Below are 27,329 nucleotides of genomic sequence, written 5' to 3' on the forward strand. Positions count from 1 at the left end.
GTGTGAAACAAGAAGATCCCCAAGCAACAAGCTCTCCTTTAGACCAGGAAAAAACTGGATCATGTAGTTGAAGCCAAGGAAGTCCCAAAATGAGGGGAAACTGTGGGGAAGAGATGATGTCAAAACAAATGGTTTCGGAATGAAGTACTCCTACAGACATGAGAAGAGGAATGGTAGAATATCGAATGAAACCAGAACCTAAAGGTTGACCACTGACAGTAGTGACTTTAATTATTTGGCTCTTAAAAAGGAAAGGAATACGAAGAGCATTGACAAACTCTGAATCCATAAACAATCCTGCAGCTCCAGAGTCGATGAGTGCTTGAGCCTGAAATTTGATGTTGCCAAAGCGGACAGTAACCGGAACAAACAGCTTGGGATTGAGGGAAGAAAAAGAACTTTGGCTTAACTCAGCCCCTCTTCCTGGAGTTAAGTCCTGGCTTTTACTGGACGAGTTGGACAATCTTTTAACATATGCCCCTTAATACCGCAGTAAAGACATAGTCCCAGATTACGCCTTCTGAGACGTTCAGCTTCGGATAATTTAATAGCACCAACCTCCATGGGTTCACTTGACTCAGAGATAGAAGTATTTGGAGTAGGAAGTTTTGGAGAATGAGGCATAGGACGAAAGGAAGATCTGATAAAGGATCTTCTATTATGGTCACGTTCATGGAGACGCTCAGAGTAACGAGCATCAAGCTTGATACATAGGTTGATAAGATCTTCTAGAGAATCGGGAAGATCCCTATAAACCAATTTGTCTTTCAAACGATCACAAAGACCTTTAGGAAATGCTGCACGCAGTGCCCCATGATTCCACATAGTTTCAGCAGCTAAAGTCCGGAATTCTATAGCGTATTGTGCTACAGAAAGAGATCCTTGTCTTAAATCTAAAAGTCCTGCTTCACCCGCCGCTGATCTACCAGGTTTATCAAACACAGAAGAAAATATAGATACAAAAGTGTCAAAATCCTGGCGCAAAGGATCATCCTTTTCCAACAGTGGAGAAACCCAAGCCAGGGCTTTACCCTTCATAAGAGAAATTAAAAAGGTGATCTTGGAGGAAGAGGAAACAAACATCTGAGGATTATTTCTGAAGTGAAGGCGGCACTGATTAAGAAATCCTCGACAGTCTTCAGGATTGCCGTCATATTTATCCGGTAGTGGAATTCTAGGAATAAAGTGTTCTGCAAGTTATGGCGGATTAAACGCAGGGTTAGAGCTGGCCGCAGGAACAACAGGTGTTGCCGAGGCTTGAGAAGGAGGAGAAAGGTTATGCAAAAGAGCAGTTATTTGATCCAATTTAGAATCCAGGGATTGCAGGTGTGCAGAGTGGGTTCCAAGAAGCTGTCCCTGTAAAGCCACTGCTCTGGATAACTCACCAGGGTCCATTATATGGCCTGTTTGTAATGTCAGGATAGGTAAAGTCCAGAGTTAGACCCAAATGCTAGAATGAGGTTAATAACACCCTAGCACAGTGAGTATATACCAGGAACTGACCCTGCGACAGCTGTAGTATAATATACTCACAGTAATAGACTGGAAGATGACACAGCAGGGTCAGGAGAAGAAACTTTGTGTAGAAAGGGTTAACCAATAGAGTAATCAGGCAGGCAATGTCCAGCAACGTGTAATCAGGCAGGTAAGGATTAACCAATAGAATAGTCAGGCAAGCAATATCCAGTAACGTGTAATCAGGCAGATAGGAGTTAACCAATAGAGTAGTCAGGTAAGCAATGTCCAGCAACGTATTATCAGGCAGGTATGGGTAAACCAATAGAGTAGTCAGGTAAGCAATGTCCAGCAACGTGTAATCAGGCAGGTAAGGGTTAACCAATAGAGTAGTTAGGTAAGCAGTGTCCAGCAACGTGTTATCAGGCAGGTAGGGGTTAACCAATAGAGTAGTCAGGTAAGCAGTGTCCAGCAACGTGTTATCAGGCAGGTAGGGGTTAACCAATAGAGTAGTCAGGTAAGCAGTGTCCAGCAACGATATCAGGCAGGTAGGGGTTTAGAATAAGCAGGCACAAATTCAGGAATCACAAGAATAAATTTGTACTCACATAGCCCACGAGTAACAACAAACAGGCACCGATGAGAGGAGACGCCCGAATAAGAAGGCCTCCTGACGTCATCGGAAGAGCCGACAGGAACAGGGTTGCTAAGCAACCAATGAAAGCGCTACCGCGCTGAGACAGAGGAAGCGATCAGCAGCTGAGCGATCGCGACACTCCTGATGCTGTTTTAGGTGAAGGGGAGAACATTGATTGGTCTGCTGTTGTGTTCTCTGGTTCTGAGGAGGATATAAACACTGCAGGGAAAAAATCTGTCTCCAAACAGAAAAATGGTGCAGATTTTGATAGATGGGAGAATCCTGATTTGGATCTTCCTGTAGTTAAAAATGCAGATCCAGATACTACAAGTGATGCTGACTCTTTAATTTCAGAGTTTCCTTCTGTCTCTACTAAAGACGTTCCCTCTGACTCAAGCCAGTGTATTGGTGACTTTTTTGATGCCTCTTCTGTTGGTTATCTAGATAAAAGAGATGTGAACCAACTTGCTGAAGTTACTGGTTACGAGGATGGCAAGGGGGAGCCTAGGAGGTTGGAATGTCACAGAGGCAGATTTAAAGGATCTCCTTAGAGTCCTAAGAAAAATAAATGAAAGAAGAAGTCCTGATGTTAATTCTTTTTTTTTCTTTTCTTTAATTTATGTTTGTGATACTTCTTCCCTTAATGTCAGGTGTATGAAAACTATAGCAAGGAGAGCTGCAATTTTTAGGTTATTATCTGTACGTTCTGCTAATATTTTTTGTTTGCAGGAATTTGGTCTCTCTGAACATCCTAAATGTGCTAACTGGGACTATAGTCCTAAAGTATGGTCTTGTTCTTCTGAGAGGAATGGGGTGGGGGGTGGGAGTTTTGTTCAAGGGGTTTTGTTTTTCTATCCTTAATGTAGTTCATATGGTCCCAGGTCAGGTTCTTTTGGTTAGTTTTAGTTTTTGTGGGACTGTTTTTGGTTAGTTTAATGTATATGCTTCTCCAAATAGTGTAGAACGTTTGCTTAATTTTGAAACGTTAACGTTTTTACTGCCAGGTCGAGATCCAACTTTTTTGGTTGGTGATTTTAATTGTATTATTAAGAATGGGGACAGAGAGGGTGGGAGTGATTGTAGGGTGGATAGCTCACAGAATTTTTTAGTTGATCTGCTTAAATCTTTCGGTTTGAAGGATGCCTTCGGGTCTGTTTCATTTTCAGGGGAGGGTTTTACTTTCTTTAGTGATAGTGGTGGGATAAAATCTCAAATTGATTTTTGTTTTTTATCTAAATTTCTAGGTGTTTATTATTTTTCTTTAAAGTAGATGCCCTTTACGGATCATGCCCTTTTGATGTGTAAGGTGAATTGTGATTGAAGATCAAGTATGGTAAGGGTGTTTGAAAACTGAATGTGGATTTGTTAGAAGATGAGAAGATTAAGCATCAGTTTGTTTGGATGTATGAAAGGTGGCGTGAAAGAAAGTGTGATTTTAGTAATGTGCTTATGTGGTGGGAATGGTTGAAGGTGGAAATAAAGAGGGTTTTTTTAATAAGAAAGGCTGTGAGAAAGCTAGAATGGAAAGGGAGTTGTATGATAAATGGTATCTGAGGTTGTATTTGTATGAATTGAGAAATTGTGGTATTGATGTGCATGAGGAAATTGCTGAAGCAAGAAAGATAATTAAAAAGTGTATGCATGAAAAAAGAAAGAAAATTGTTTTTATGGCAAGATTGGAGAAAATGGAAAAGGATGAGTTTTCTAGTAAATATTTTTTTAAGAAAGCTTTTGAAGGAAAGACTGTTTTTTTAGTGTTTTTGATAAGGATGAGTGTGAAATTAATAGTACGGATGGTGTTTTGCGTGAAGTTCATGAGTTTTACAGTGAGCTGTATAAAGAAAAGACAAGAGATGTTTTTATTGGAAAATGAGTTGTTGGAAAACATTGAGGTTAAGTTGGAAAAATATGATAATGATTTGTTAGAAAGGGATAGAGATGAGATTGTTAGGAGTTTTAAGAATGGGAAGGTATCTGGTTGTGATGGTTTGCCTGTTGAATTTTATACTTGTTTTTGGAATTTGATTGGGGTTGATATGTTGGATGTTTGTAAGTTTGTTTTGAGAATTAATGTTTTGCCTATTTCAATGAGGAAAGGTTTGATTGTTTTGTTATTTAAAAAGGATGATAAGAGAGATTTGAGGAATTGGAGGCCGATTATGGCCTCGCTTCCATTGAGTTGTAATTCAGTTTGCGTGCACTCGCAAACCGTTAAATATGCTGTCGAAAGCAATATCGTTTAACGACTGTTTCCAATGGCGCGTTATACCTCAATATCGGCAGCCGGACTTCGGCTGCCGAAAAGATCTTCGCGTCCCATAGAAAGTAATAGAAGCCGTTAATCGATAAATTATACCAGGTTTCCAATGAAAGTGCTAACCGTTAATACACTGTCGGAGGCTGTCGATACATTGAAAAATATTACCCCCAGCTCAACTAGGTGTAAAGGAGGAAAAAGAGCTTTTTTGAGGCCTGTTTCTCATTGAAATTGCAAATCACAAAAAAATTATGAGTGTTTCAATGTACAAATAACATTATATATGCTACATTTATTGGTCCTGTGTATAGGAATATTTGCACCCATGTTGTCATAGAAATATCAATATGTATGTACATATAAAAATATATGCAAGCACCACAATTATGGAGCGACCTCCCGCACACTTTCAAACCTTCCCCATGCCTAATATCCTTTAAGAGATCCCTCTCTACATATCTCAAAACATAATGCACCTGTCATTGTTGATTATATATTCCCTACCTGTTCTATGTTAAATTTTTGGGCATATGTATTATTATTGTTTTTTATTTTATTGTACCCATTGTATCAATGCAATGTTTTGTGGACCCAGGACATACTTGAAAACTATAGAAATCTCAATGTATCTTTCCTGGTAAAATATTATAACAATAAATAAAATATCTACCTATTCAAAATGAAACCTTTGCCCAGGGATGCTATATATAATCTCAATACAAATAGAAAAATAATTCAAAGGAAATAAGTTGTTTATCATGAAGATGAGTTTTATTATTACAGATTTACCCTCATTCAAATGTAATTTTCAATGTGAAAATCATATTTATTCAATACAAAACGATGACACATTAAAGTTATAATGTGTCATAGTACTAATATTTATAAAATATATGTAATGTCATGTCTGCTAAAGCAGATAATACATTTGCAATATTTAGACTATTAACCAAAATACATAGTGCTCATATATCAAGAGATATGAAGTATTGTCTTTAACATGGAGTTATTGAAACATTTTAAAAGTGCATTGGTCCCAGGGAGAGTCTGTGTCTGTTCATATGATGTCAATTAAAATGTATTAATCACCTCTATATCATGGCAATCACATCTATGTTGTGTATACATCAGTGCTTAAATATCATAAAGATACATTTATCTAATTATTCTTAATATTGAATAATAATCTTGACAAAAAGGAGTGCATTAGTCATGATAGGTATTAGTCATGATAGGTATATATTTTAGATATTACATTCCACATAGGACTATAAGAATGAATGCAAGGTATTTGGCCATATCAACAGGAAGGAGTATTTACTTTTCAACTCTTCTATAACTAACTGTATAACCCTTATTAGCTTCATCTGAAGGAGCAAACAACATATGCTTGTGGAATATAAATCATAACATTTACACATGTCACGTTGACTAATGTTAGATAGCATATACTGTATAAATTTCAGACACGTATCCCCAAGTATTCTTAAACGGCATAATATCCTCAATAAAAGGACACATAAATTTATCAACAATGTACACCTGCATATTAATTGACATCATGTGAAATAAAAATGAATAAAGCTGTTAATTTTTATATATTTATGAGATGAAAATCGCACTTAAAAAAGTGCTTTAGTACAAAAATTAGATATGATATATCTTGGGTGGAAAAAAAAGAATATTAATTAATTCTTGCGGCGGGATTTTGACTTTGGAGGAGAGGTACTTAGGGGGGCAGTGTGGCGTCTTGTGCGACGCCCACCAGCTGAATGTGAGGCTAATAACCGGGATTCAGGGTCCTGCAGGGAGATGACAGAGGATGCAAGGGAGGATGGAGTTTGGGGCCTATCCGCGAGCCTCTCCACTGCCTCTGCCAGGCGGACGAGTGAGGCATTATGGATATCCATTTGGCTCTGTATCCTTCTCAAATCCTGCTGCTGCTGGAGCCTGGAAAGCCTAAGCTCTCTATGTATGAGCCTCAGTAGATCATCCTGCTGGGACTGTGCCGGACCCTGTTGTACAGTTGGTGTCTCAGGAACTAATAATTGGCTGGTTCCAGGGCTGTCTCTCCGTATTGGTGACTGTGAGGTTGTCTGTGATGGCACTGTTGGCAATACATTGGTGGGTGCAGTGGGTGGTGGTGTGGATTCCTGTTGTGCCATAGGAGTGGGAGGCATATAGTACAGATGATGCAGATCTGAATGCTGCTGTGGTGGGTGCATCATCTGCTGCTGAGGATAATGATGTCGTGGTGGGTGCATCATCTGCTGCTGAGGAGGATGTTGTGGGGGGTGCATCATCTGCTGCTGAGGAGGATGTTGTGGGGGGTGCATCATCTGCTGCTGAGGATAATGATGTCGTGGTGGGTGCATCATCTGCTGCTGAGGAGGATGTTGTGGGGGGTGCATCATCTGCTGCTGAGGAGCATGTTGTGGGGGGTGCATCATCTGCTGCTGAGGAGGATGTTGTGGGGGGTGCATCATCTGCTGCGGTGGGTGCAGCTGTGGGGGCTGTGCCATTTGTTGCTGCGAAGTATGCATGAACTGCCATTGTTGAGGAGGATGAGTCTGCGGGGGTTCAGAACCCAAAACATGAAATGTTGTCTCAGAGGTAGATTGAGAAGGGCATGATACATCCTCCACCTCATATGCTCTAGGCTGCTGCAGATCATCTTCTAAGAGGCTGATATAGGAGGTAGTGTCACCATAGATATCCTCATCCTCCTCAGTGAATGTAGGAACATCCTGCTGTGGTGTTGGTGCAGCTTCATACTCCTCTTGTTCGGAACCTACAAATAAATATACGGTATGTTTACATTATCTATCTAATAGAATATATTACTTTGTAGCATAACAATACAGACTATTATATTCCATATTTATGTGTATATATGTACACACACACATACACACACACACACACATACACACACATACACACACACATACACACACACACAGAGACACAGGCACAAACACACACACACATATATACACACACACAGACACAAACACATATATACACACACAGAGACACAGACACAAACAAACACACACATATACACACACACACAGACACAAACACACACATAAACACTTATACAAACAAAGAGGCACAGACACAAACACACACACAGATACATACTCAATCACACACACACACACACACACACATACATACACAGATACAGACACAAACACACACACAGAGAAACAGACACAAACACACACACACACACATATACACACACATAGAGACACAAACACACACATATACACACAGAGACACAGACACAAACACATATACACACGCAGAGACACAGACACAAAAACATACACAGAGATACAGACACAAACACACACACGCACACAATATGTAGCTGAGAAACTAGTTGCATGATTTTAATACATAGTAGTAACTTTGGTACACTGTGTTTTTAAACTGTATTTTATTAAAGTGATTTTTTTATACATTTCACTTGACTGAGTTTTTTTCGTTTGGAGGAAACACCCTAGACGGAGGTGTGTGGGATTCCTAGAGCAGTGAGCTGGTCCAATGAGAGATCCCAGTAGGTACCACTAAGCACGAGTGGGTGCTGCTACACTTGTGAGTACCTGTTGATTGTAACTGAGCATATGCATATAGTCTGTACTATATCACACTAGGAGGCGCCCTTCTGTGTTTTGTTTGTACTCTCGCAGATCAGTTCACAAGAGCTGATTGTGCAATGATAAATGTAGACAGCGTATGCTGTCGGCATCCAGCGATGTCTGTCGGACATGATATAATACAGCGTATCATGTCGGAAAGACATTGATAAATCGGCCCCATGGACTAAAACACACACACATATACACACACATATACACATACACACATATACACAGATACAAACACACACGCACGCATATACACTCACAGGCACAAACACACAGAGACACATAACACACACATAGACACAAACACACATACACAGCACACACAAGCACACACACACAGATACAAACACACACATACACACACAGACACGAACACACACACATATATATATATATATATATAATTGGCTGTGACATTTAGTTTTATAACCTATTTCACACCTTATGTGATGTTCATACATGGCCGGTATCTTTGTACTGGATATTTATTTGTTATATTCTTTATACAGAATATTTTACTGGTGTACGGGTTAACATAACATTACTCCCTACTTTGCATGCAACTTTGTGTTTACGTGGGTATCATATTTTTTATGTATGCGGTTCACTTTTTCTTGTATGCAGTAACCAAGATATTGTAAGAATGGGGATCATACTGCTTATGACACCCTTTAAATGAGTTGTTGACTGCCTTTATTACATATTTGTTCAAAGTATATGTCTATACTTAGACTTTATAACAGTTCGTCTTACATTATGTAAATAACCTGTGTGCCTTTAATTGTCTAGTAGCCAACTGATTACTAATTGAACTTGCATTGTATTTTGTATTTAGTAAGTAGCACGCCTGTTGTTAATTAATAAGGCACACCTGCTATCCTATGTTAATTGATTCTGCACTATGTCTTTAACATGGCCCAGGTTAATACGCAGCAGCTGTGTTTCTGTTTTTATTACACCAGCTGTTTGCGGTTGGTGTCCGGTTGCCACGGCAACGCTGTCACGTGACTCCGGTCATGGCCGTAATCAGCTGACGGGTGTTAGATGATTAGTATGGGTATATAGGGGGTAAGTACTTGTCTGTTTTTGTATGCCTATTTTGAATACGGGGGCAACCCCGAAACGTCAAGAAAGACTTTGTTCTTCACTACAAGACCTTGTGAGTGACTCCCTTACTTTGCTGATTTGTATTCCACTTGGAGTGCTCCCGGGGCACCACAGGCCGGTTTTGGGCCTTTACAATTTACCAGGAGTGCTTCTACCATCCTCCTTTTCTATATATATATATATATATATATATATATATATATATATATATATATATATATATATATATATATATATATATATATATATATATATATATATATATATATATATGTATGTATATGTATGTATATATATATATATATATATATATATATATGTATATGTATGTATATATACACACATAGACACACAGATACATACACACACAGAGACACACACATAAATATAGAGATACACATAGACAGACACAAACACACATACACAGATACAAACACACACATACACAGAGACACACATATAAACACACAGATACAAACACACTCATATACAAACACACTCATATACAAACACACTCATATACAAACACACACACACACAGATATAAACACACACACACATACACACACATATACAGACACAGACACAAACATATATATATATGTTTGTGTCTGTGTGTGTTTGTGTCTGTATGTGTGTGTGTTTGTATATGTGTGTTTATATGTGTGTCTCTGTGTATGTGTGTGTTTGTATCTGTGTATGTGTGTTTGTGTCTGTCTATGTGTATCTCTATATTTATGTGTGTGTCTCTGTGTGTGTATGTATCTGTGTGTCTATGTGTGTATATATACATACATATACATATATATATATATATATATATATATATATACATACATATACATACATATATATATATATATATATATATATATATGTATGTATATATATATATATATATATATATATATATGTATATGTATGTATATATACACACATAGACACACAGATACATACACACACAGAGACACACACATAAATATAGAGATACACATAGACAGACACAAACACACATACACAGATACAAACACACACATACACAGAGACACACATATAAACACACAGATACAAACACACTCATATACAAACACACTCATATACAAACACACTCATATACAAACACACACACACACAGATATAAACACACACACACATACACACACATATACAGACACAGACACAAACATATATATATATGTTTGTGTCTGTGTGTGTTTGTGTCTGTATGTGTGTGTGTTTGTATATGTGTGTATATATATATATATATATATATACACACACACACAGAGACACATATCAACACACACACAGAGACACACACACATTATATATATATATATATATATATATATATATATATATATATATATATATATATAGATATATATATATATATATATATATATATATATTGCATTTTATTATTGCACATATGCTTTCTGGTATTTATGTATGTTATCCTCACACAATAATGTGAAACCTCACAAAGAGTTATTACATTAGCATTTCACATTAAAGGTTTGAAGCAGACAATATCACTGGGGGGTCTTTGATTTGTAGTTTGCATAGTGATTAGATTATTTTCCCCCTGCTTTTTGTGTTCCTTAGTGAGACCAGTATATTTAAATGCTTGCACCTGAGATCACAGATGCAGGATTTTTATTCTGATGTGTACTCTATTCAAACCCAGAGAGCTCTCTTGAAGATTTGTCATTTTGCTCTTATACAATAATTTTATTCAATCTCTTTCCAGGGTAGCTGCTACACCAAAGCTTACAATTTATACCATATTACTCAGCTACGGCCCTTTGAGCACTAGCAATGGATTTGGTATTAGCCATTATTCGTCAGTTACCAGGCAAGTAAAGTTTATTTTAATCTTTGGTTGTCACATATGTCATTAACTGTAACAGGTGCATAATACAGCATCTCAAGGGCCAATAAATATGTCTTCCTTTTGTATTGATAGTGCTACTAGCATCAGTGCTCTGTATTGAGTATGGATCTCAGATGATTTATTTGTAGAAATGAATGTGATATATCATAAAGCAATATGATATACCACCAGCAGCCAAGGATGAGCAACATATCAATCCTAAATAACACTTACAGCAGTAGCTATTTATTTGGTTTTTTTTTTATATAACTGTGCATTAAGGGCATTTATTACACATATTATAATGTTTCATCATTTAAGGGGACATTAAACCCAACAGTTTTCTGTCATGATTCAGATAGAGAATACAATTTTTTAAAAGTTTCCAATTTACTTCTATTATCAAATTTATTTCATTCTCATGTTCTTCTTTGTTGAAGAGATACCTAGGTAGGTAACGTGCACATGCCTGAAGCCCTACATAACAGGAAATAGTGCTACCATCTAATGCATCCACACTCCTGAACGTACATTTCTGCTTTTCAACAAAGGATAACAAGAAAACAAAGACAATTTAACAATAGAAGAAATGTTATGTTCTATCTAAATCATGAAAGAAAAAAATGTGGGTTTTATGTCCCTTTAACTGCATATTCACAGTTTAGTAGATTCAATTATTCAGTAAATAATGCCCCACACATAAATAAATTACAACAAATAAACACTAGGCTGATCCAATAAGATAAGTATATACATTTAAAAAAATAAGCATTGTAAAAAAATGTACAGCAAATATTTTACAAATATAGTGAACTTATTGTCCAGCTGTCTCATATGGTTAAAGCGACTCTAAACTCAATTATTTTTCTTTCATGATTCAGATAGAGCATCAATTTTAAGCAATTTAATAATTTACTCCTATTCTCAATTTTTCTTTGTTCTCTTGGTATCTTCATTTGAAAAAGCAGGAATGTAAATTTACGAGCCGGCCCATCTTTGGTTCAGAACCTGGGTAGTGCTTGCTGAATGGTGGCAAAATGTAGCCAGGTGCTGAACCAAAAATGGTCTCGCTCCTATGCTTACATTCCTGCTTTTTCAAATAAAGATACCAAGAGAACGAAGAAAAAATTACAATAGGAGTAAATTAGAAAGTTGCTTAAAACTGCTGCTGTATCTGAATCATGACAAAAAAAATTGGGTTCAGTATCCATTTAAATACATTCATTTTCCTGAAATAAACATGTAAATTAATTATTTAACTGTTATGGTTTGATTTTATGAGAATTTTTAATACAAGTTATGATTGCTGAACATTTCCTAGCACAAGTTACGTAATTACTGCGTTTTATATAAAGGCAGCAAATTTTCTCCTGTTTTACTCTCTAATACTATTTTTTTTTTTTGTCTTCAGTTGTGAAGAACCTTTTTCCAGAAGAGAAAAAACAAGTTTACTTTTACTCCAGGACAAATCTAGAAAGCATTGCTCCCCTAGTCCAAAGTGTACAGGAAACTGCACAACTTACTCTAACCCAGGTTACTGGAACAGTCCCCGACTGGATATCTGGCAGCCTGCTGCGTAATGGACCTGGCAAATTTGAATTTGGTGATGACAAGTGAGTAATAAATTGTTTTATCCTTTACATGCGATATCACTAAGAAAATGTAAAGGGACAGTGTACACCAATTTTCATATAACTGCATGTAAGAGACACTACTATAAAGAAGCACAGAAAGTAATATAAAAATCCATTATAAAACCTTTTAAAAACTTACTTAGAAGTTCCCAGTTTAGCACTTTTGATGAGGTAGTCAGGGACACACCTACTGAAAGGGCTCGTAAACAAAAAGAGCAGACACCCCACCCTTGCCCCTCCCTGCAAATGAAAAGACAGATAACAAACAGGAGCCAGCAGTAGTCTGTAAACGCGCTTATACATCTGGTTAGGAGTCTGAAAATCAGCACAATATTCTTAAAAAATAAGCAAAACTATAGATTGTTATAAAAATACTACCAGATGCACTAAATAAATGGATCATCTACAAAACATTTATGCAAAGAAAAATCTAGTGTACAATATTCCTTTAAAGGTACACTGAACCCAAAATGTTTCTTTCATGATTCAGATAGCACATGTAATTTTAAGAAACTTTCTAATTTATTCCTATTATCAATGATTCTTCGTTCTCTTGCTATCTTTATATAAAAAAGAAGGCATCTAAGCTTTTTTCTTGTTTCAGACTCTGGACAGCAGTTTTTGATTGGTGGATGAATGTATCCACCAATCAGCAAGGACAACCTAGGTTGTTCACCAAAAATGGTCCGGCATCTAAACTTATATTCTTGCATTTCAAATAAAGATACCAAGAGAATAAAGAACTTTTGATAATAGGAGTAAATTAGAAAGTTGCTTAAAATTTCATGCTCTATCTGAATCACAAAAGAAAAAAATTTGGGTTCAGTGTCCCTTTAATCTGTTCAGACTGATCACTGGGTTAGTTGATATAACATTAAATGTTTGTTTATGTAGTAAGGTGTGAAGTTAGCTTATTGTATTGACTACTATTGTTGTTAAAAGGACACTCAAGTCAAAATTAAACTTTCATGATTCAGAAAGAGCACACAATTTAGAGATTTTTCCCAATTGACTTCTATTATCAAATTGTGCAGTATTTTTATATTTACACTTTTTGAGGCATCAGCTCCTAATGAGCATGTGCACAAGCTCACAGAGTATATATGTATAGTAGCCTGTGATTGGTTGATGTCTGTCATATGATACAGGAGTCTGGCAAATGGGAGAAAAAAATATGTTTGCCAGAAAAACCAATCTACTGCTTTTGTGAATTTTACATTATGCACCTGTAAATGATGTAATTCTGCTGTATTTAGTGGTCCTGAATAATAGAGATGGGGTAAAATAGGCAGCATTTGGGAATCATACAGAGTCAGCTGTGGCTAGGGTTTATGTTGAACAGAGGTTAAAGTTAATTGCAGTAGACAGATAAAGAACCACTAAATACAGTAGTATAGAATAACTGACAAATACACAATAAGAGACAATGTAATAGCACTTACTTTAAATTTGAAAATAATTTCTGGAAAATTTCACAATTAAAGGGACAGTCTACTCCAAAACTTAATTTTTTTAAAAAAGATAGATAACACCTTTACTATCCATTTCCTAGTTTTGCACAACCAACATTGTGTAATATACTTTATAACCTCTAAATCTGTCTGCCTGTTTCTAAGCGCCTGCATGCTGCCTCTTATCTCAGTGCATTTTATTAGCTTTTCACAGCTAGACAATACTAGTTCATGTGTCATAGATAACATTGTGCTAACTCCCGTGTACTAGAGCCAGACAATACTAGTTCATGTGTGCCATATAGAAACTAATGTACTCACTTTATATGTATAACATATATGTGTGTGCCTGTGTGTGTGGACATTTCAGACCAGCAGTAGTTCTCTGCTCTTGATCAGGCAGGCTCCTACTCCCTCAAACACTCTCACACAGTCTCACACTCTCTCACACACTCTCTCACAGTCTCACACTGTCATACACACTCGATTCCAGTCTCACACTGTCACACACACACACACACTCACAGTCTCATACTGTCACACACACTCTTACAGTCTCACACACTCTCTCACAGTTTCACACTGTCACACACACTCTCTCACAGTCACACACACTCTTTCACGCTCTCACACTGTCACACACACACTCTCTCACAGTCTCTCACTGTCACACACACATACTCTTACAGTCTATCACTGTCACACACACACTCTCACAGTCTAAAACACACTCTAACAGTATCACATTGTTACACACCCACAGGATTTACACACTTTTAAAAGAAACACATTTACAAACAAAGACAGCCCTGTAGGAGCTTAACGTGAATGTCAATTTAGATGAGCCGGTGCCCGGTTTTTAATAATCCTATTAAAAACAAGGGCACTTTAATTCATCAAAATGTACATTTCACTAGTTTTCTTCAAATACTTACCTTTTAATCTTCACAGCCGCTCCACATTCCCCCGGGCGTCAGAAGCCTCTTCATACGTCAGAAATGACGAATCCGGCTTCCTCCAATCACGGCTTCCCCCAGGGGAATCTTGGCCTGAGGCAACGCCATGATTGGAGGAAGCCAGGTTCGTCACTTTGGACCTGCGAAGAGGGTTTGCGACGGGCAGAGGAAGCGCTGCAGCGTGAAATGTAAATTTTGATGAATTAAAGTGCCCTTGTTTTAATAGGATTATTAAAAACCGAGGACCTATTCATCTAAATTGACATTCACTTTAAGGTATTCCATTATATTAACGCCCATGTTCAGCCTATTTTAGGAAAAAACAACAATTATGCTTTGTACTTTGCATCTTCAAGTACAAGTTTTTTGCTTTTTTTCGCACATCCAGTGTACTTAAATTACGATTTATGCTGTGCATAGTTAATATGATTCATTACTGTGTGATTTACATACACAATTTGCATTTTTTTTCAAATAGGATTTTTGGAGAACAATTTTGTTAAGTTTTTAACAATACCATTTTTTTCTTGAGTATTTTTGTGTGAATGGTTCAATTATTTATTTTGTAAGATATTTAAATTACGATTGCCATTGTGCACTTTTGTAATGTATATATCTCCTTCTCATACGAAAATGCAGTATACGCCCCTTAACGGGCCATTATAGACTAATTTTTTCTTTGCATAAATGTGTTGTAGATGATCTATTTATAAAGCCCATAAAGTTTGTTTTTTTTAAAAATGTATAATTTTGCTTATTTTTAAATAACATTGCTCTGATTTTCAGACTCCTAACCAAGCCCCAAAGTTTAATTTGAATACCAGTTTAAACAAAAAACTGACAGGTAGGTTTGGTTACCCTATCTGAGATAGACTACATTAATAGCACTCTGGGGATTACTTGATTACAAAAATTGTGGTAACAGAGAGAATCGTGCAAGGATGTGCAAAGAACAAAGACAAAACTTGCAGAGTAAACTAAATTACATTAAAAATTAACTTTTATTGAAGGCTTAATTAAAATTGGAAAAACACACATTTAAAAACACTCATAGGAGCCGAGATACTATTACTTGTTGATCGTATTGTGGTTGGTGTAGTGGGTAGATAATATCTATAAATGTATTAAATATATGGTATGAGGGCTAGTAGCTATTCTCTATATTTTCAAAATACACCAGGAATGACAACTTAAGTATGTTTGATCGATATGTTGTTGCTGGTGATTGGTGAATAGTTGTACACTTGTGTTCACTAAAAGTGATATAGTGAACTTGCTGTGGAGTCCCTTTAAATTACTTATTCGGTTGCAATACACTTCTACATGTGTGGTTAAGAGGCTTGAATGATTATACACTTTAATCCCACTGCAGATGCCCATGTATATGTGTATATATATATATATATATATATATATATATATATATATATATATATACACACACACAGTATATAAAGTGTGACATTCACTTTTATCACTGGTTAAATATCTGAGTATTTAAGTTCTTGATGTTAACGCAGTAATGTATATGCTCCAGACATCCCAACTCTCCCTGAAGTTCAGGGAGTCTCCCTGATTGTAATAGCGGCTCCCTGATGCCAGCAAATGGAGTGCAATCTCCCTGAAACTCCAAGTACCATGATCCAATGTGGCCCAAATCCGGAAAAGTGTTTCCTTAAGGAATGCCTTTAGTTGCTGGGACGTTATAGAACCCTCAAAGCATGCATCAGTAACCAAAAATCTCCCACTGATGTTAATAAATGCTAAAATATTTAAGTATTCAACAAGCGTACAATCACTGGAAAATAGGTTTGTTGTATGTGGTTTAGCAATAAAGCTACTTTTTTAATGTGACTTTAGTGGGAAGCTACTTTAATGATAAGTCTCTATCTTATTTAGGGTTTCAAGGTGTCCAATATATAACTGGGGGGGGGTGGCGGCGCAGTAGCGGTTGAACCCACCTCCCTGAAATGAGTTTTTGCAGGTTGGGATGTCTGATGCTCTGTGCTTAGTGTTATCATTGTAAAGGCGACTATTTTGCTTACAATTGTTACTATGGGGATGTGTCTCCAGGTAATGAGGTTAGCAAGGATGCAACAGTCACGTGACCTATGCATATGCCATGTGATCGGCAGCTGAGTTTGTTTTTCTTGTAATTAGTGTTTGCACAGCAGCAGACCTACCGAACAGAGGGCCCTAGTGCAAATTTTGTTTAGGCCCCCAAAGGTAACACAGTAGTAACCAATAGTAATAACATATATGCTGCTCTGTATAATGATATTGAGGATAGATAGAAAGATAAGATGCAACCTGCACTAATAAACCCCCCCCCCTGCTTTAGGATTGTGCACATTCTGCACATGCCTATGTATAGCCTGGCTGCTATTGGCCCCCTCCAGCACTTGGGCTCTGGTGCCACTGCACCTGTGCACCAATGGCAGTTCTGCCTCAGTGTATGTATATATGTTAGTGCTACATATTATTGTTTACCCCACTTAGAAAACTTCCTATGGACAGTTTCCACCAAAAGTGTTATAGCCAGTAAGCGCCTTAGGCAGAAACAAGGGAAGACAGGACTTCCCCAGCACTGTCTTAAGCAAGACTAGGTGGAACTTAACCTTGGATATGCTTGAACGTTGGAGCAGCAGAGGGCTATCCATGCTATTGCTTCTGTTTAATACATTGGCATCTGGAGTTCATCATGCAGAGATTAGTGGACCATGATTGGTCAGTTAGTGGCAGTCCTGGTGGAGCAGATACGTGCAAGCTGCTAGGGTGTATACCAAAACCCAAAACAATAGTCAAAACAGTCAAAATTGCAGCAGTGCCGTTGCTTAAAAAGGATTTATTGACCTAAAACAAACATACGTTTCGGACCTCAGTCCTTAGTCATGTACATATACATGACTAAGGACTGAGGTCCGAAACCTACCTAGTTCAGTAACTCTGCTGCATGCTGCTGTCTCTCCTGCTCCTGCCCTTCATAATCTATGGTGGTCATCATCAGTTAAAGTAAAAAATCATAGCAAACTGTTGGGGCAATGTGTCCAAGGGGATCCAGGCATGTGTTTGTCCTCCTCTCTTGGAGGTGTATTTTTGAGCTTTGTGCTTATTGCTGCTGCCACTCCTGCTTCTGCCCTTCCTGCTCAGTGGTGGTCATCATCAGTCAATGCCAAAACCCCAGGGAACTGCTGGTCGCTGTGTCCAAGGGACACATTTGTCCTCCTCCCTTGGAGTTTTATTTTTGAGGTATATATACTGTAATCTAAAGTCTTCCTAGTTCAGCAACTCTGCTACCTGTTATTGCCACCTCTCCTGGTCCTGCCCTTCTCTTAATTAAGTCTCCAAGGATAACTAACTACAGACTTGATTTGGAGCAGGTGTGGGAGAAAGTGAGGTATGGGGGTACTTTAGCATGAGGGATTTGAAAAAGGAGTGAGTTGGAAATGAGACAATATGGTAGTAGGAAAAGGTAGTACTAGTAATAATAGTGACCACCATACTAGGCACTATGTTCTGCTTAAATAAATACATGACACAAGAACATGAGTTATAAAGGCCGCAGCTTGCTTTATTGAACACAATGAATATAGCCACAACATTACCAAAGAAAACAGTTAAACATTTCCTAAAACCCTAGGGTGCTTGCCTAGCCACAAAACATGCCCCTCCTTACCACTGAGAAGGGCATGCCCCCTTGTCCAAAATTCTCACCTGCCAATCAAACAGGAGGTACCAACAATCCCACTCTGATTAAAGCCACCAAAATAGGCAAGCACCCCCGCCACCCCAAGCTGCCACATAGAAAAAAGGGGAGGGAGGGCGGGAGCTTCACCTCGCACGTTCTGGTCCTGCAACTGCTCTTCACTTCCGCTCTACTTAGCCTCCTGAAGCCCAACCCATTAGCCTCAAGATGACCCTTCTACTTGGCCTCCCTGGGGGTCACAAAACCCTTTCTTCAATGTTTCTCATTCAGGGTTTCTCTATATTGTTGTAATTATTAAATGCTTTCTATTTCAATGTATTGTTTGAATTCTCTTTTTTCCTGTATGTTCTCATGTCCCAGTTAGCACTGAATCTTTCAAATGTTGGCATTTCCTATCAGAGTCATTTTGTTTTCTTAAATACTTCCCATACACGCTAATGCAATTGAACAAGTTTTGTTTCAAATGAAATTCTTAGTTGAATATTTGGCCTAACTGAACAAACTGACTAATGAAATTCTGACGACCTGAATCGGCCGAAAATTTCAAACCTAATATTTTTGACGAACCAAATTTTTTGCCGTGTTCAGGTCTAGTTTTGAGTTTCTTCTTCAGAGATCATAGTATGGATTTTCACACTGTGAAAAGGAGTCATGGATGTACATTGGTTGTAGGGAGCCTATATAACATCAATCTAATTTATTTTTTATTACAAACAAATATAATTTAATCCTAAAAAATCAAAAACGCTAGCATTGACTTTTTCTTTAAGTATAATTATACCCTTTTAAAAGCTTCTTTTTAGTAGAATGAAATTAGAAAGAATGGGAAAAGATGGTAATAATTTCATCTTTAGGGGCCGATTTATGAAAGTGCGAGTGGACATGATACGATGAAGCGTATCATGTTCGCCGCACATTGATAAATGCCGACAGCATACGCCGCTAGCAGGGGGTGTCAATCAGCCTGATCGTATAGGATCGGGCAGATTGATGTCTGCAGCCTCAGAGCAGGCAGACAAGTAATGGAGTCGCGCGGAAACAGGGGCATTCGGAGCTTGATAATTCGGCCCCTACTTCTAATACTACTAATAATAATAATAAGAAGAATGCCAACAATTATATGTGACTTTAATAGTCTACTGTAATTCCAGTTTGCAGTTGTGTTACATATTTCAAATTAATGTAATTATATCCTACTCTAGATATAACCACTGGTTTGATGGCATGGCATTGATGCACAAATTTACCATTCAGAATGGTACCGTGACCTACATGAGCAAATTTCTTGAAAGTGACTCCTATAAAAAAAACCAGAGTGAAAACAGAATTGTGGCCTCTGAGTTTGGAACATTGACTATGCCGGATCCTTGCAAAAGCATGTTTCAGCGCTTTATCTCTACCTTCGAATTACCAGGTATGTTCAGAAAATTGTTGTAACCTTTGTTCTTTATTAATTTGTCTGTGAAACAAATCTCATGTTTATGCATCTCTTCCAGTTGGAACTGACAATGGGAATATCAATTTTATGCAATACAAAAAGGATTATTATGTCAGCACAGAAACAAATTTTATGTACAAAATAGATCCAGAAATGCTATAAACAAAAGAAAAGGTGAGTTCTAAACCTTTAAAGGGACAGTCAACTAAATTTTGTATTGTTTAAAGCGATAGATAATCCCTTTATTACTCTTTCCCCAGTTTTGCACAGAAAACTTGGTTATATTAATATATACTTTTTACCTCTGTGATTATTTTGTATCTTCTGACAGACCCCTGATCACATGACTTCTTATTTATTATTGACAGACTTGCATTTTAGCCAATTAGTGCTGGGTTGTGCACAATCCACGGGCATGAGCACAATGTTATCTATATGGCTCACATGAACTAGCACTCCCCTGTTGTGAAAAGCATATAAAAAAGCATGTGATCATGGGCTGTCTTTAGTGACTTAAAAACATGTTGGTTGTGCAAATCTGGGGAATGGGTAGTAAAGGCGTTATCTATCTTTTTAAACTAAAACCATTTTTGTGTTGACTGCCCCTTTAATTACATTTCACACTTTTCCTTGTTACACTGTCCCTGTGTAAAGTTTTTTGAGCTCAGACATATAACACAACACTGTAATTCTTTGCAGGTTGATTGGAGTAAGTATATTGCTGTAAATGGTGCAACTGCACATCCTCATTATGACCCTGATGGGACAGTGTACAACATGGGAAATTCCTATGGACCACACGGTAAGTCATTTAAATGTGGTAGTTTGTAGGGACATAGGGCAGATGCATTTTGCAAATTCACAAAGGTAACTTATTACATTTTACAAAATCCTGAATAAAAAACAAAAACACAAAGACCACTGCTCCCTGTCTGTCTGCTCTGATGAGGCTGACAGGAATCGTCGGAATTCAACCCGATCGAGTACGTTCAGGTTGATTGACACCCCCTGCTGGCGGCCCATTGGCCACGAGTCTGCAGGGGGCGGCGTTTCACCAGCAGCTCTTGTGAGCTGCTGGTGCAAAGCTGAATACGGAGAGCGTATTGCTGTCCGCATTCAGCAATGTCTTGCGGACCTGATCCGCACTGTCGGATCAGGTCCGCAAGACCTTTGTTAAATAGGCCCTTGTGAGTGTAAATACCCCTAGTTCATTCAGGGTTGGAAATTTCTTTCTTGAACAAAAAATATTTTTCTTTCAAACTTTTTATTTGATGAGGTTAAATCATTAGATCAGAATAGTAAAATGCATACATCTTTACATACATAAGAATAAGTAAAAAAGAAAAGGTACAATATTAAAATCTTACTCTTATTTTATACTGAATAATATTCAGGAATCAAATAACACTAGAATATTAACTAACTTCTTTCTTTTTTTCTTTCTTTCTCTCTTTTCTTTCAATATTCAAACTGTAATCAACTTTTCCCTCATTACCATTGATTACAAGTAGCGTGGTAAGATTAGTGCACATGCAATATTGAAGTATCGCACCCATGCTAACTTGCACATGTATTACAAGTTGAAAGTAAAGGTGACCACATAAGCGCAAACTAAATGTGTGCTAATCGGGTTAGAGCGACTAAAGTCCTTGCATAACGAGTTAGGGCAACATATGAAATAAACTTTTATACTCATATATACACTATCTAATACATATAGTCATGTAGATATTAAAAAAATAATTATAAAGGTATATGATTATTATGTGAATGGAACGGGCTATATTGGATGTATACATAAATAAACATGTCTAAATATGTATATATACTGTACTTATGTTTATATTTGTATGTATGGGGTACTTGTAAAGCGCAGCTAATCTCCCGTTAGGGTTTCAAGGCGCTGCTCATTTTATCAACCACGGAAGGATGAAAGGTTGAGTGGACTTCACCAGTGATCAAACCTGCAAGCCTTGGGTTGCTACAGAGCACAGCCATAGTGCCTTAGCCTGCTGAGCTATCTGACCGGCTTATGGAATGCACGTGTATTAATGTTTCTATGTGTATGTATGTATGTATGTATATACACATATAAACACATATATACACATGTATACACTGTCCACTCAAATAACTGAAACGTAATTTTTTTAATTTAAATGTAATATATATATATATATATATATATATATATATATATATATATATGCATATCAGTATATACCTTCGCATATATATATATATATATATATATATATACCTTCACCTATAAATATAAATATATACCTTCACCTATAAATATAAATATATATATATATGCATATCAGTATATACCTTCGCATATATATATATATATATATATATATATATATATACCTTCACCTATAAATATATATATATATATACCTTCACCTATAAATATAAATATATATATATATATATATATATATATATATACCTTCGCATATATATATCAACTCTAAGGGGCCGATTTATGATGTTCCGAATGGGGCCATCTCGCTCTGCTTCCGCGCGAGCCTTCAGGCTCACCGGAAACCACAGTCAAGAAGCAGCGGTCTTGTAATCTCGTCTTTAATGGGGGGTCAAATAAGAAAGGAAAATAAGACAAATATTCACTTCCCTCCAAGCTTTGGCTAAAGTTGCTTTCTCCACTTTTCTCTTACTAGATTTTATAGTCGCAAATACACTTGATGGAGAAAAAAACTTCTTAACAGAGCAATTATATGTTGCTTTAAAGGGACAGTCTACTTGAAAAATGGAATTGTTTAAAAAGATAAATAATCCTTTTATTACCCATTTACCAGTTTTGCAGAACCAACACTGTCATATTAAAGGGACATGCAACCCAAATTTTTTCTTTCATAATTTAGGTAGAACATACAATTTTACACAACTTACTTCTATTATCAAATTAGTTTCATTCTCTTGGTATCATTTGTTGAAGGAGCAGCAATGCACTACTGGTTTCTAACTAAACACATGGGTGAGCCAATGACAAATGGTATATTTATGCAGCCACCAATCAGCAGCTAGAACCTAGGTTCTTTGCTGCTCCTGAGCTTACCTAGATAAGAGCCTTTCAGGAAAGGATAACAAGAGAAGGAAGCAAATTAAATAATAGAAGTAAATTGGTATGTTGTTTAAAATTGTATTGTCTGAATCATGAATGTCTAATTATGACTTTACTGTCCCTTTAATGTAATATTTACCTCTTTAATTACTTGTATCTAAGCCCCTGCAAACTGCCCCCTCTTTTATTAGGAGCTACTGTATCTATCTTTTTAAACAATAAAAAATCAAGTAAACTGTCCCTTTAATCTAATCAAATTCTTGAAATATATATATGGTTAAGGCAATTATTAAGCCAGGATCTGAAGACAACCTTCTGGAAAATCAGGATTGCCAATAATAGGCAGATATTTAGAAAACTCTAATATTGGGCTAGATTACAAGTGGAGGGCTATTTATCACTCCCATTGAAGTGTTAATGCCACTAGAAGTAAGCTTTTTGTGTGCGTTGGGTATCGCTCTAATTACAAGGTAAAAGAAAAAGTTTTCACTCGGGCAAAAAGCTGAACTTCGAATATCGCGACCACGTTAACGTAGTCCCCCTTAGAAGTCAATGGAGCAAGAAAACTCTACTTCCTCGCAAACCAGATCACATTTTCTCAAGTGTTCTAACTGGACATGAAAATATTAATATTTCACATTACAATGTTCTTCACTTTTTATTCATAAATACATATTGCTACATATATCTGATGGTATTTTAGAAAAATATATATTTATACATATACAACACATAGAAACACCCAGCACTCACCAGCTAGCTCACAGCTAAGATAAAATAACAACTGGAAAGGTTAGTCACCGCATCTGGCCAAATGGGAAAGCTCAGGCACCACGTCAAGGTCCTTTCCATTGCCTGAGTCCCTAACACAGGCACACCATCATGCGAGCTCACAAAGCTAAACAAACTGAGAACAAAGAAGGGGTGCACAGGTGGCTGTAATCACCCATAGAAAATACAAAACATGGAAGGGAACTGCACTCCAAGACCGGATCAGGTACACATCCTGTGACCCAGTAACATCCAGCCCTGGGTGCTAAATAGCACTCCAAAAAAGCTGTGATGTCACCAGAGCCACAGGCAGTTAACCCCAGTCCGGAATGGGTGCAAGAAACAAGGGAGATTACAAATAAAAAGTAATACAACACATAGAAACACCCAGCACTCACCAGCTAGCTCACAGCTAAGATAAAATCACAACTGGAAAGGTTAGTCACCGCATCTGGCCAAATGGGAAAGCTCAGGCACCATGTCAAGGTCCTTTCCATTGCCTGAGTCCCTAACACAGGCACACCATCATGCGAGCTCACAAAGCCAAACAAACTGAGAACAAAGAATTTACAGTAATTACATAGTTAAAAACTTTATTAAATATGACTTTTACATGTTTTCATTTACTTGGCTGTTAAAGGAGTCAATGCATTTATACATATGTTTATATGTGTGTACATATGTATTTATGTGTTGATATGTGAATATATGTCTGTAATTAAATATATACGCATATAAATACATAAATACACACATATAGACATATACATATATACTGTATACATATTTAGAAATGTGTATATATATGAATCTCTATGTTAAAGCCCTTTGCAGGCGTTTTTTTCTAATACATGAGACCTCCTATTTTTGAGCCTTATAACTTTTTTATGCATTTTTAAAAAAATAATTTTCTTACACATGTATGTGTTTACGTGTGTGTGTGTATATATATATATATATATATATATATATATATATATATATATATATATATATATATATATATAAATACATGACTACACATATACATACATAAACATGTACACACATTTAAACACACACACACATATAGACATACAGTATCTCACAAAAGTGAGTACACCCCTCACATTTTTGTAAATATTTTATTATAACTTTTCATGTGACAACACTGACGAAATGACACTTTGCTACAATGTAAAGTAGTGAGTGTACATCCTGTATAACCGTGTAAATTTGCTTTCCCCTCAAAATAACTCAAAACACAGCCATTAATGTCTAAACCGTTGGCAACAAAAGTGAGTACACCCCTAAGTGGAAATGTCCAAATTGGGCCCAAAGTGTCAATATTTTGTGTGGCCACCATTATTTTCTAGCACCGCCTTAACCCTCTTGGGCATGGAGTTCACAAGAGCTTCACAGATTGCCACTGGAGTCTTCTTCTACTCCTCCATGACAACATCACGGAGCTGGTGGATGTTAGAGACCTTGCATCCCCCCACCTTTTGTTTGACGATGCCCCACAAATGCTAAATAGGGTTTAGGTCTGGAGACATGCTTGGTCAGTCCATCACCTTTACCCTCAGCTTATTTAGCAAGGCAATGGTCGTCTTGGAGGTGTGCTTGGGGTCATTATCATGTTGGAATACTGCCCTGCGGCCCAGTCTCCAAAGGCAGGGGATCATGCTCTGCTTCAGTATGTCACAGTACATGTTGGCATTCATGGTTCCCTCAATAAACTGTAGCTCCCCAGTGCCAACAGCACTCATGGAGGGGAGGGAAATGGCTAATTGGGCCCTATTTGGACATTTCCACTTAGGGGTGTACTCACTTTCGTTGCCAACGGTTTAGACATTAATGTCTGTGTGTTGAGTTTTTTTGAGGGGACAGCAAATTTACACTGTAATACAGGCTGTACACTCACTACTTTACATTGTAGCAAAGTGTCATTTTTTTCAGTGTTGTCACATGAAAAGATATAATAAAATATTTACAAAAATGTGAGGGGTGTACTCACTTTTGTGAGATACTGTACACATATAAATACATTTGTATACATATATACACACACATACATATACCTATTTAGACATGTATATGTTTGTATCTCTATGTTAAAACCCTTTGCCTGCCTTTCTTTTTCTAACACCTGAGATCTCATATCTTTGAGCTCTCGTAACTTTTTTATGCAATATTTTGTTTTAATAATTTTTATCAAACAGTTGTATTATGAGTGTAACTGTACTGTGTAATGTATTTTTTAAGTGTTTTGTGAGACCCTTTATTTTCCGAGCTTAAAGGAACATTAAACCCAAAAAGGTTTCTTTCATGATTCAGATAGAGAATACAATTTTAAACAATATTCCAATTTACTTGTATTATCTAATTTGCTTCATTCCTTAGATATCCTTTATTGAAGAAATACCAATGCACATGGGTGAGCCAATCACACAAGGCATCTGTGAGCAACCACCAATCAGCAGCTACTGAACCTATCTAGATATGCTTTTCAGCACATTATATCAAGAGAATGAAGCAAATTAGATAATAGAAGTAAATTTTAAAGTTGTTTAAACTTGTATTCTCTTTCTGAATCATGAAAGAAAAAGTTTGGGTTTCAAGTCTCATTAGCAGTTAATCACAGCTCTGAGGTTGCGGTAATCATTCTAGTAAATCACGATTGTGCTCACGCGATCGCATTAACTTTCAACATGAAATATGAGCAGAATTAAACTTGCATGCAAACGGCCGTGAAAACCCAATATCGCTCACCCGAATGATTTGTTATCTATAAATTACTTTTAAAATGCAACAAAAAAATAAAAAAAGAGTAATTGCTGAAACAGCTGGCTGTTAATAAACAGTACTACCAGTATTCCTGGCTAATAGCAGGAGACGTCAGCATTAGTCAGGGGCACTGTAGACCTTTTCAGCAAAAGAAATAGAATTCAGCCTGTAACCAGGTCTATTTCAAGCTTTTAACACCATGGTTTATATTTCTGTCTTTGGTTTTTGTGTTGTAATTTGACTGAGCTTTGGTGAGCAGTTGGTGGTGCCCCTAACTGATGCCGGGGTATCCTGTTTTTGGACAGGAATACTAGGGATATCACTTTAGTCCTAATTCACCAGCTCAGTATATTTGGCTATTTTTTGTTGCATTTTCAAGTGATATATTCTTTTAATATAATAATAATATTTTTTACTATAAAACATGATCTTAAAAGAGCTATTAGAGTAGTTTAAACTTTCTTCTCTTTTCTCCTTAACTTTTGTAAACATATTTAGTGAGGTGGTAGCACCGAGGTATCT

At 36.9% G+C, this 27,329-nt stretch overlaps 1 pseudogene; it reads left to right on the forward strand.

The window, feature by feature from the left end:
- Positions 1–10,939: 10,939 nt before the first annotated feature.
- Positions 10,940–27,329, forward strand: part of LOC128637966 (carotenoid-cleaving dioxygenase, mitochondrial-like) — a 55,910-nt pseudogene continuing 39,520 nt past the window's right edge.

This window comes from Bombina bombina, chromosome 8, assembly GCF_027579735.1.
Source record: "Bombina bombina isolate aBomBom1 chromosome 8, aBomBom1.pri, whole genome shotgun sequence".
NCBI classification, from domain to species: Eukaryota; Metazoa; Chordata; class Amphibia; order Anura; family Bombinatoridae; genus Bombina; species Bombina bombina.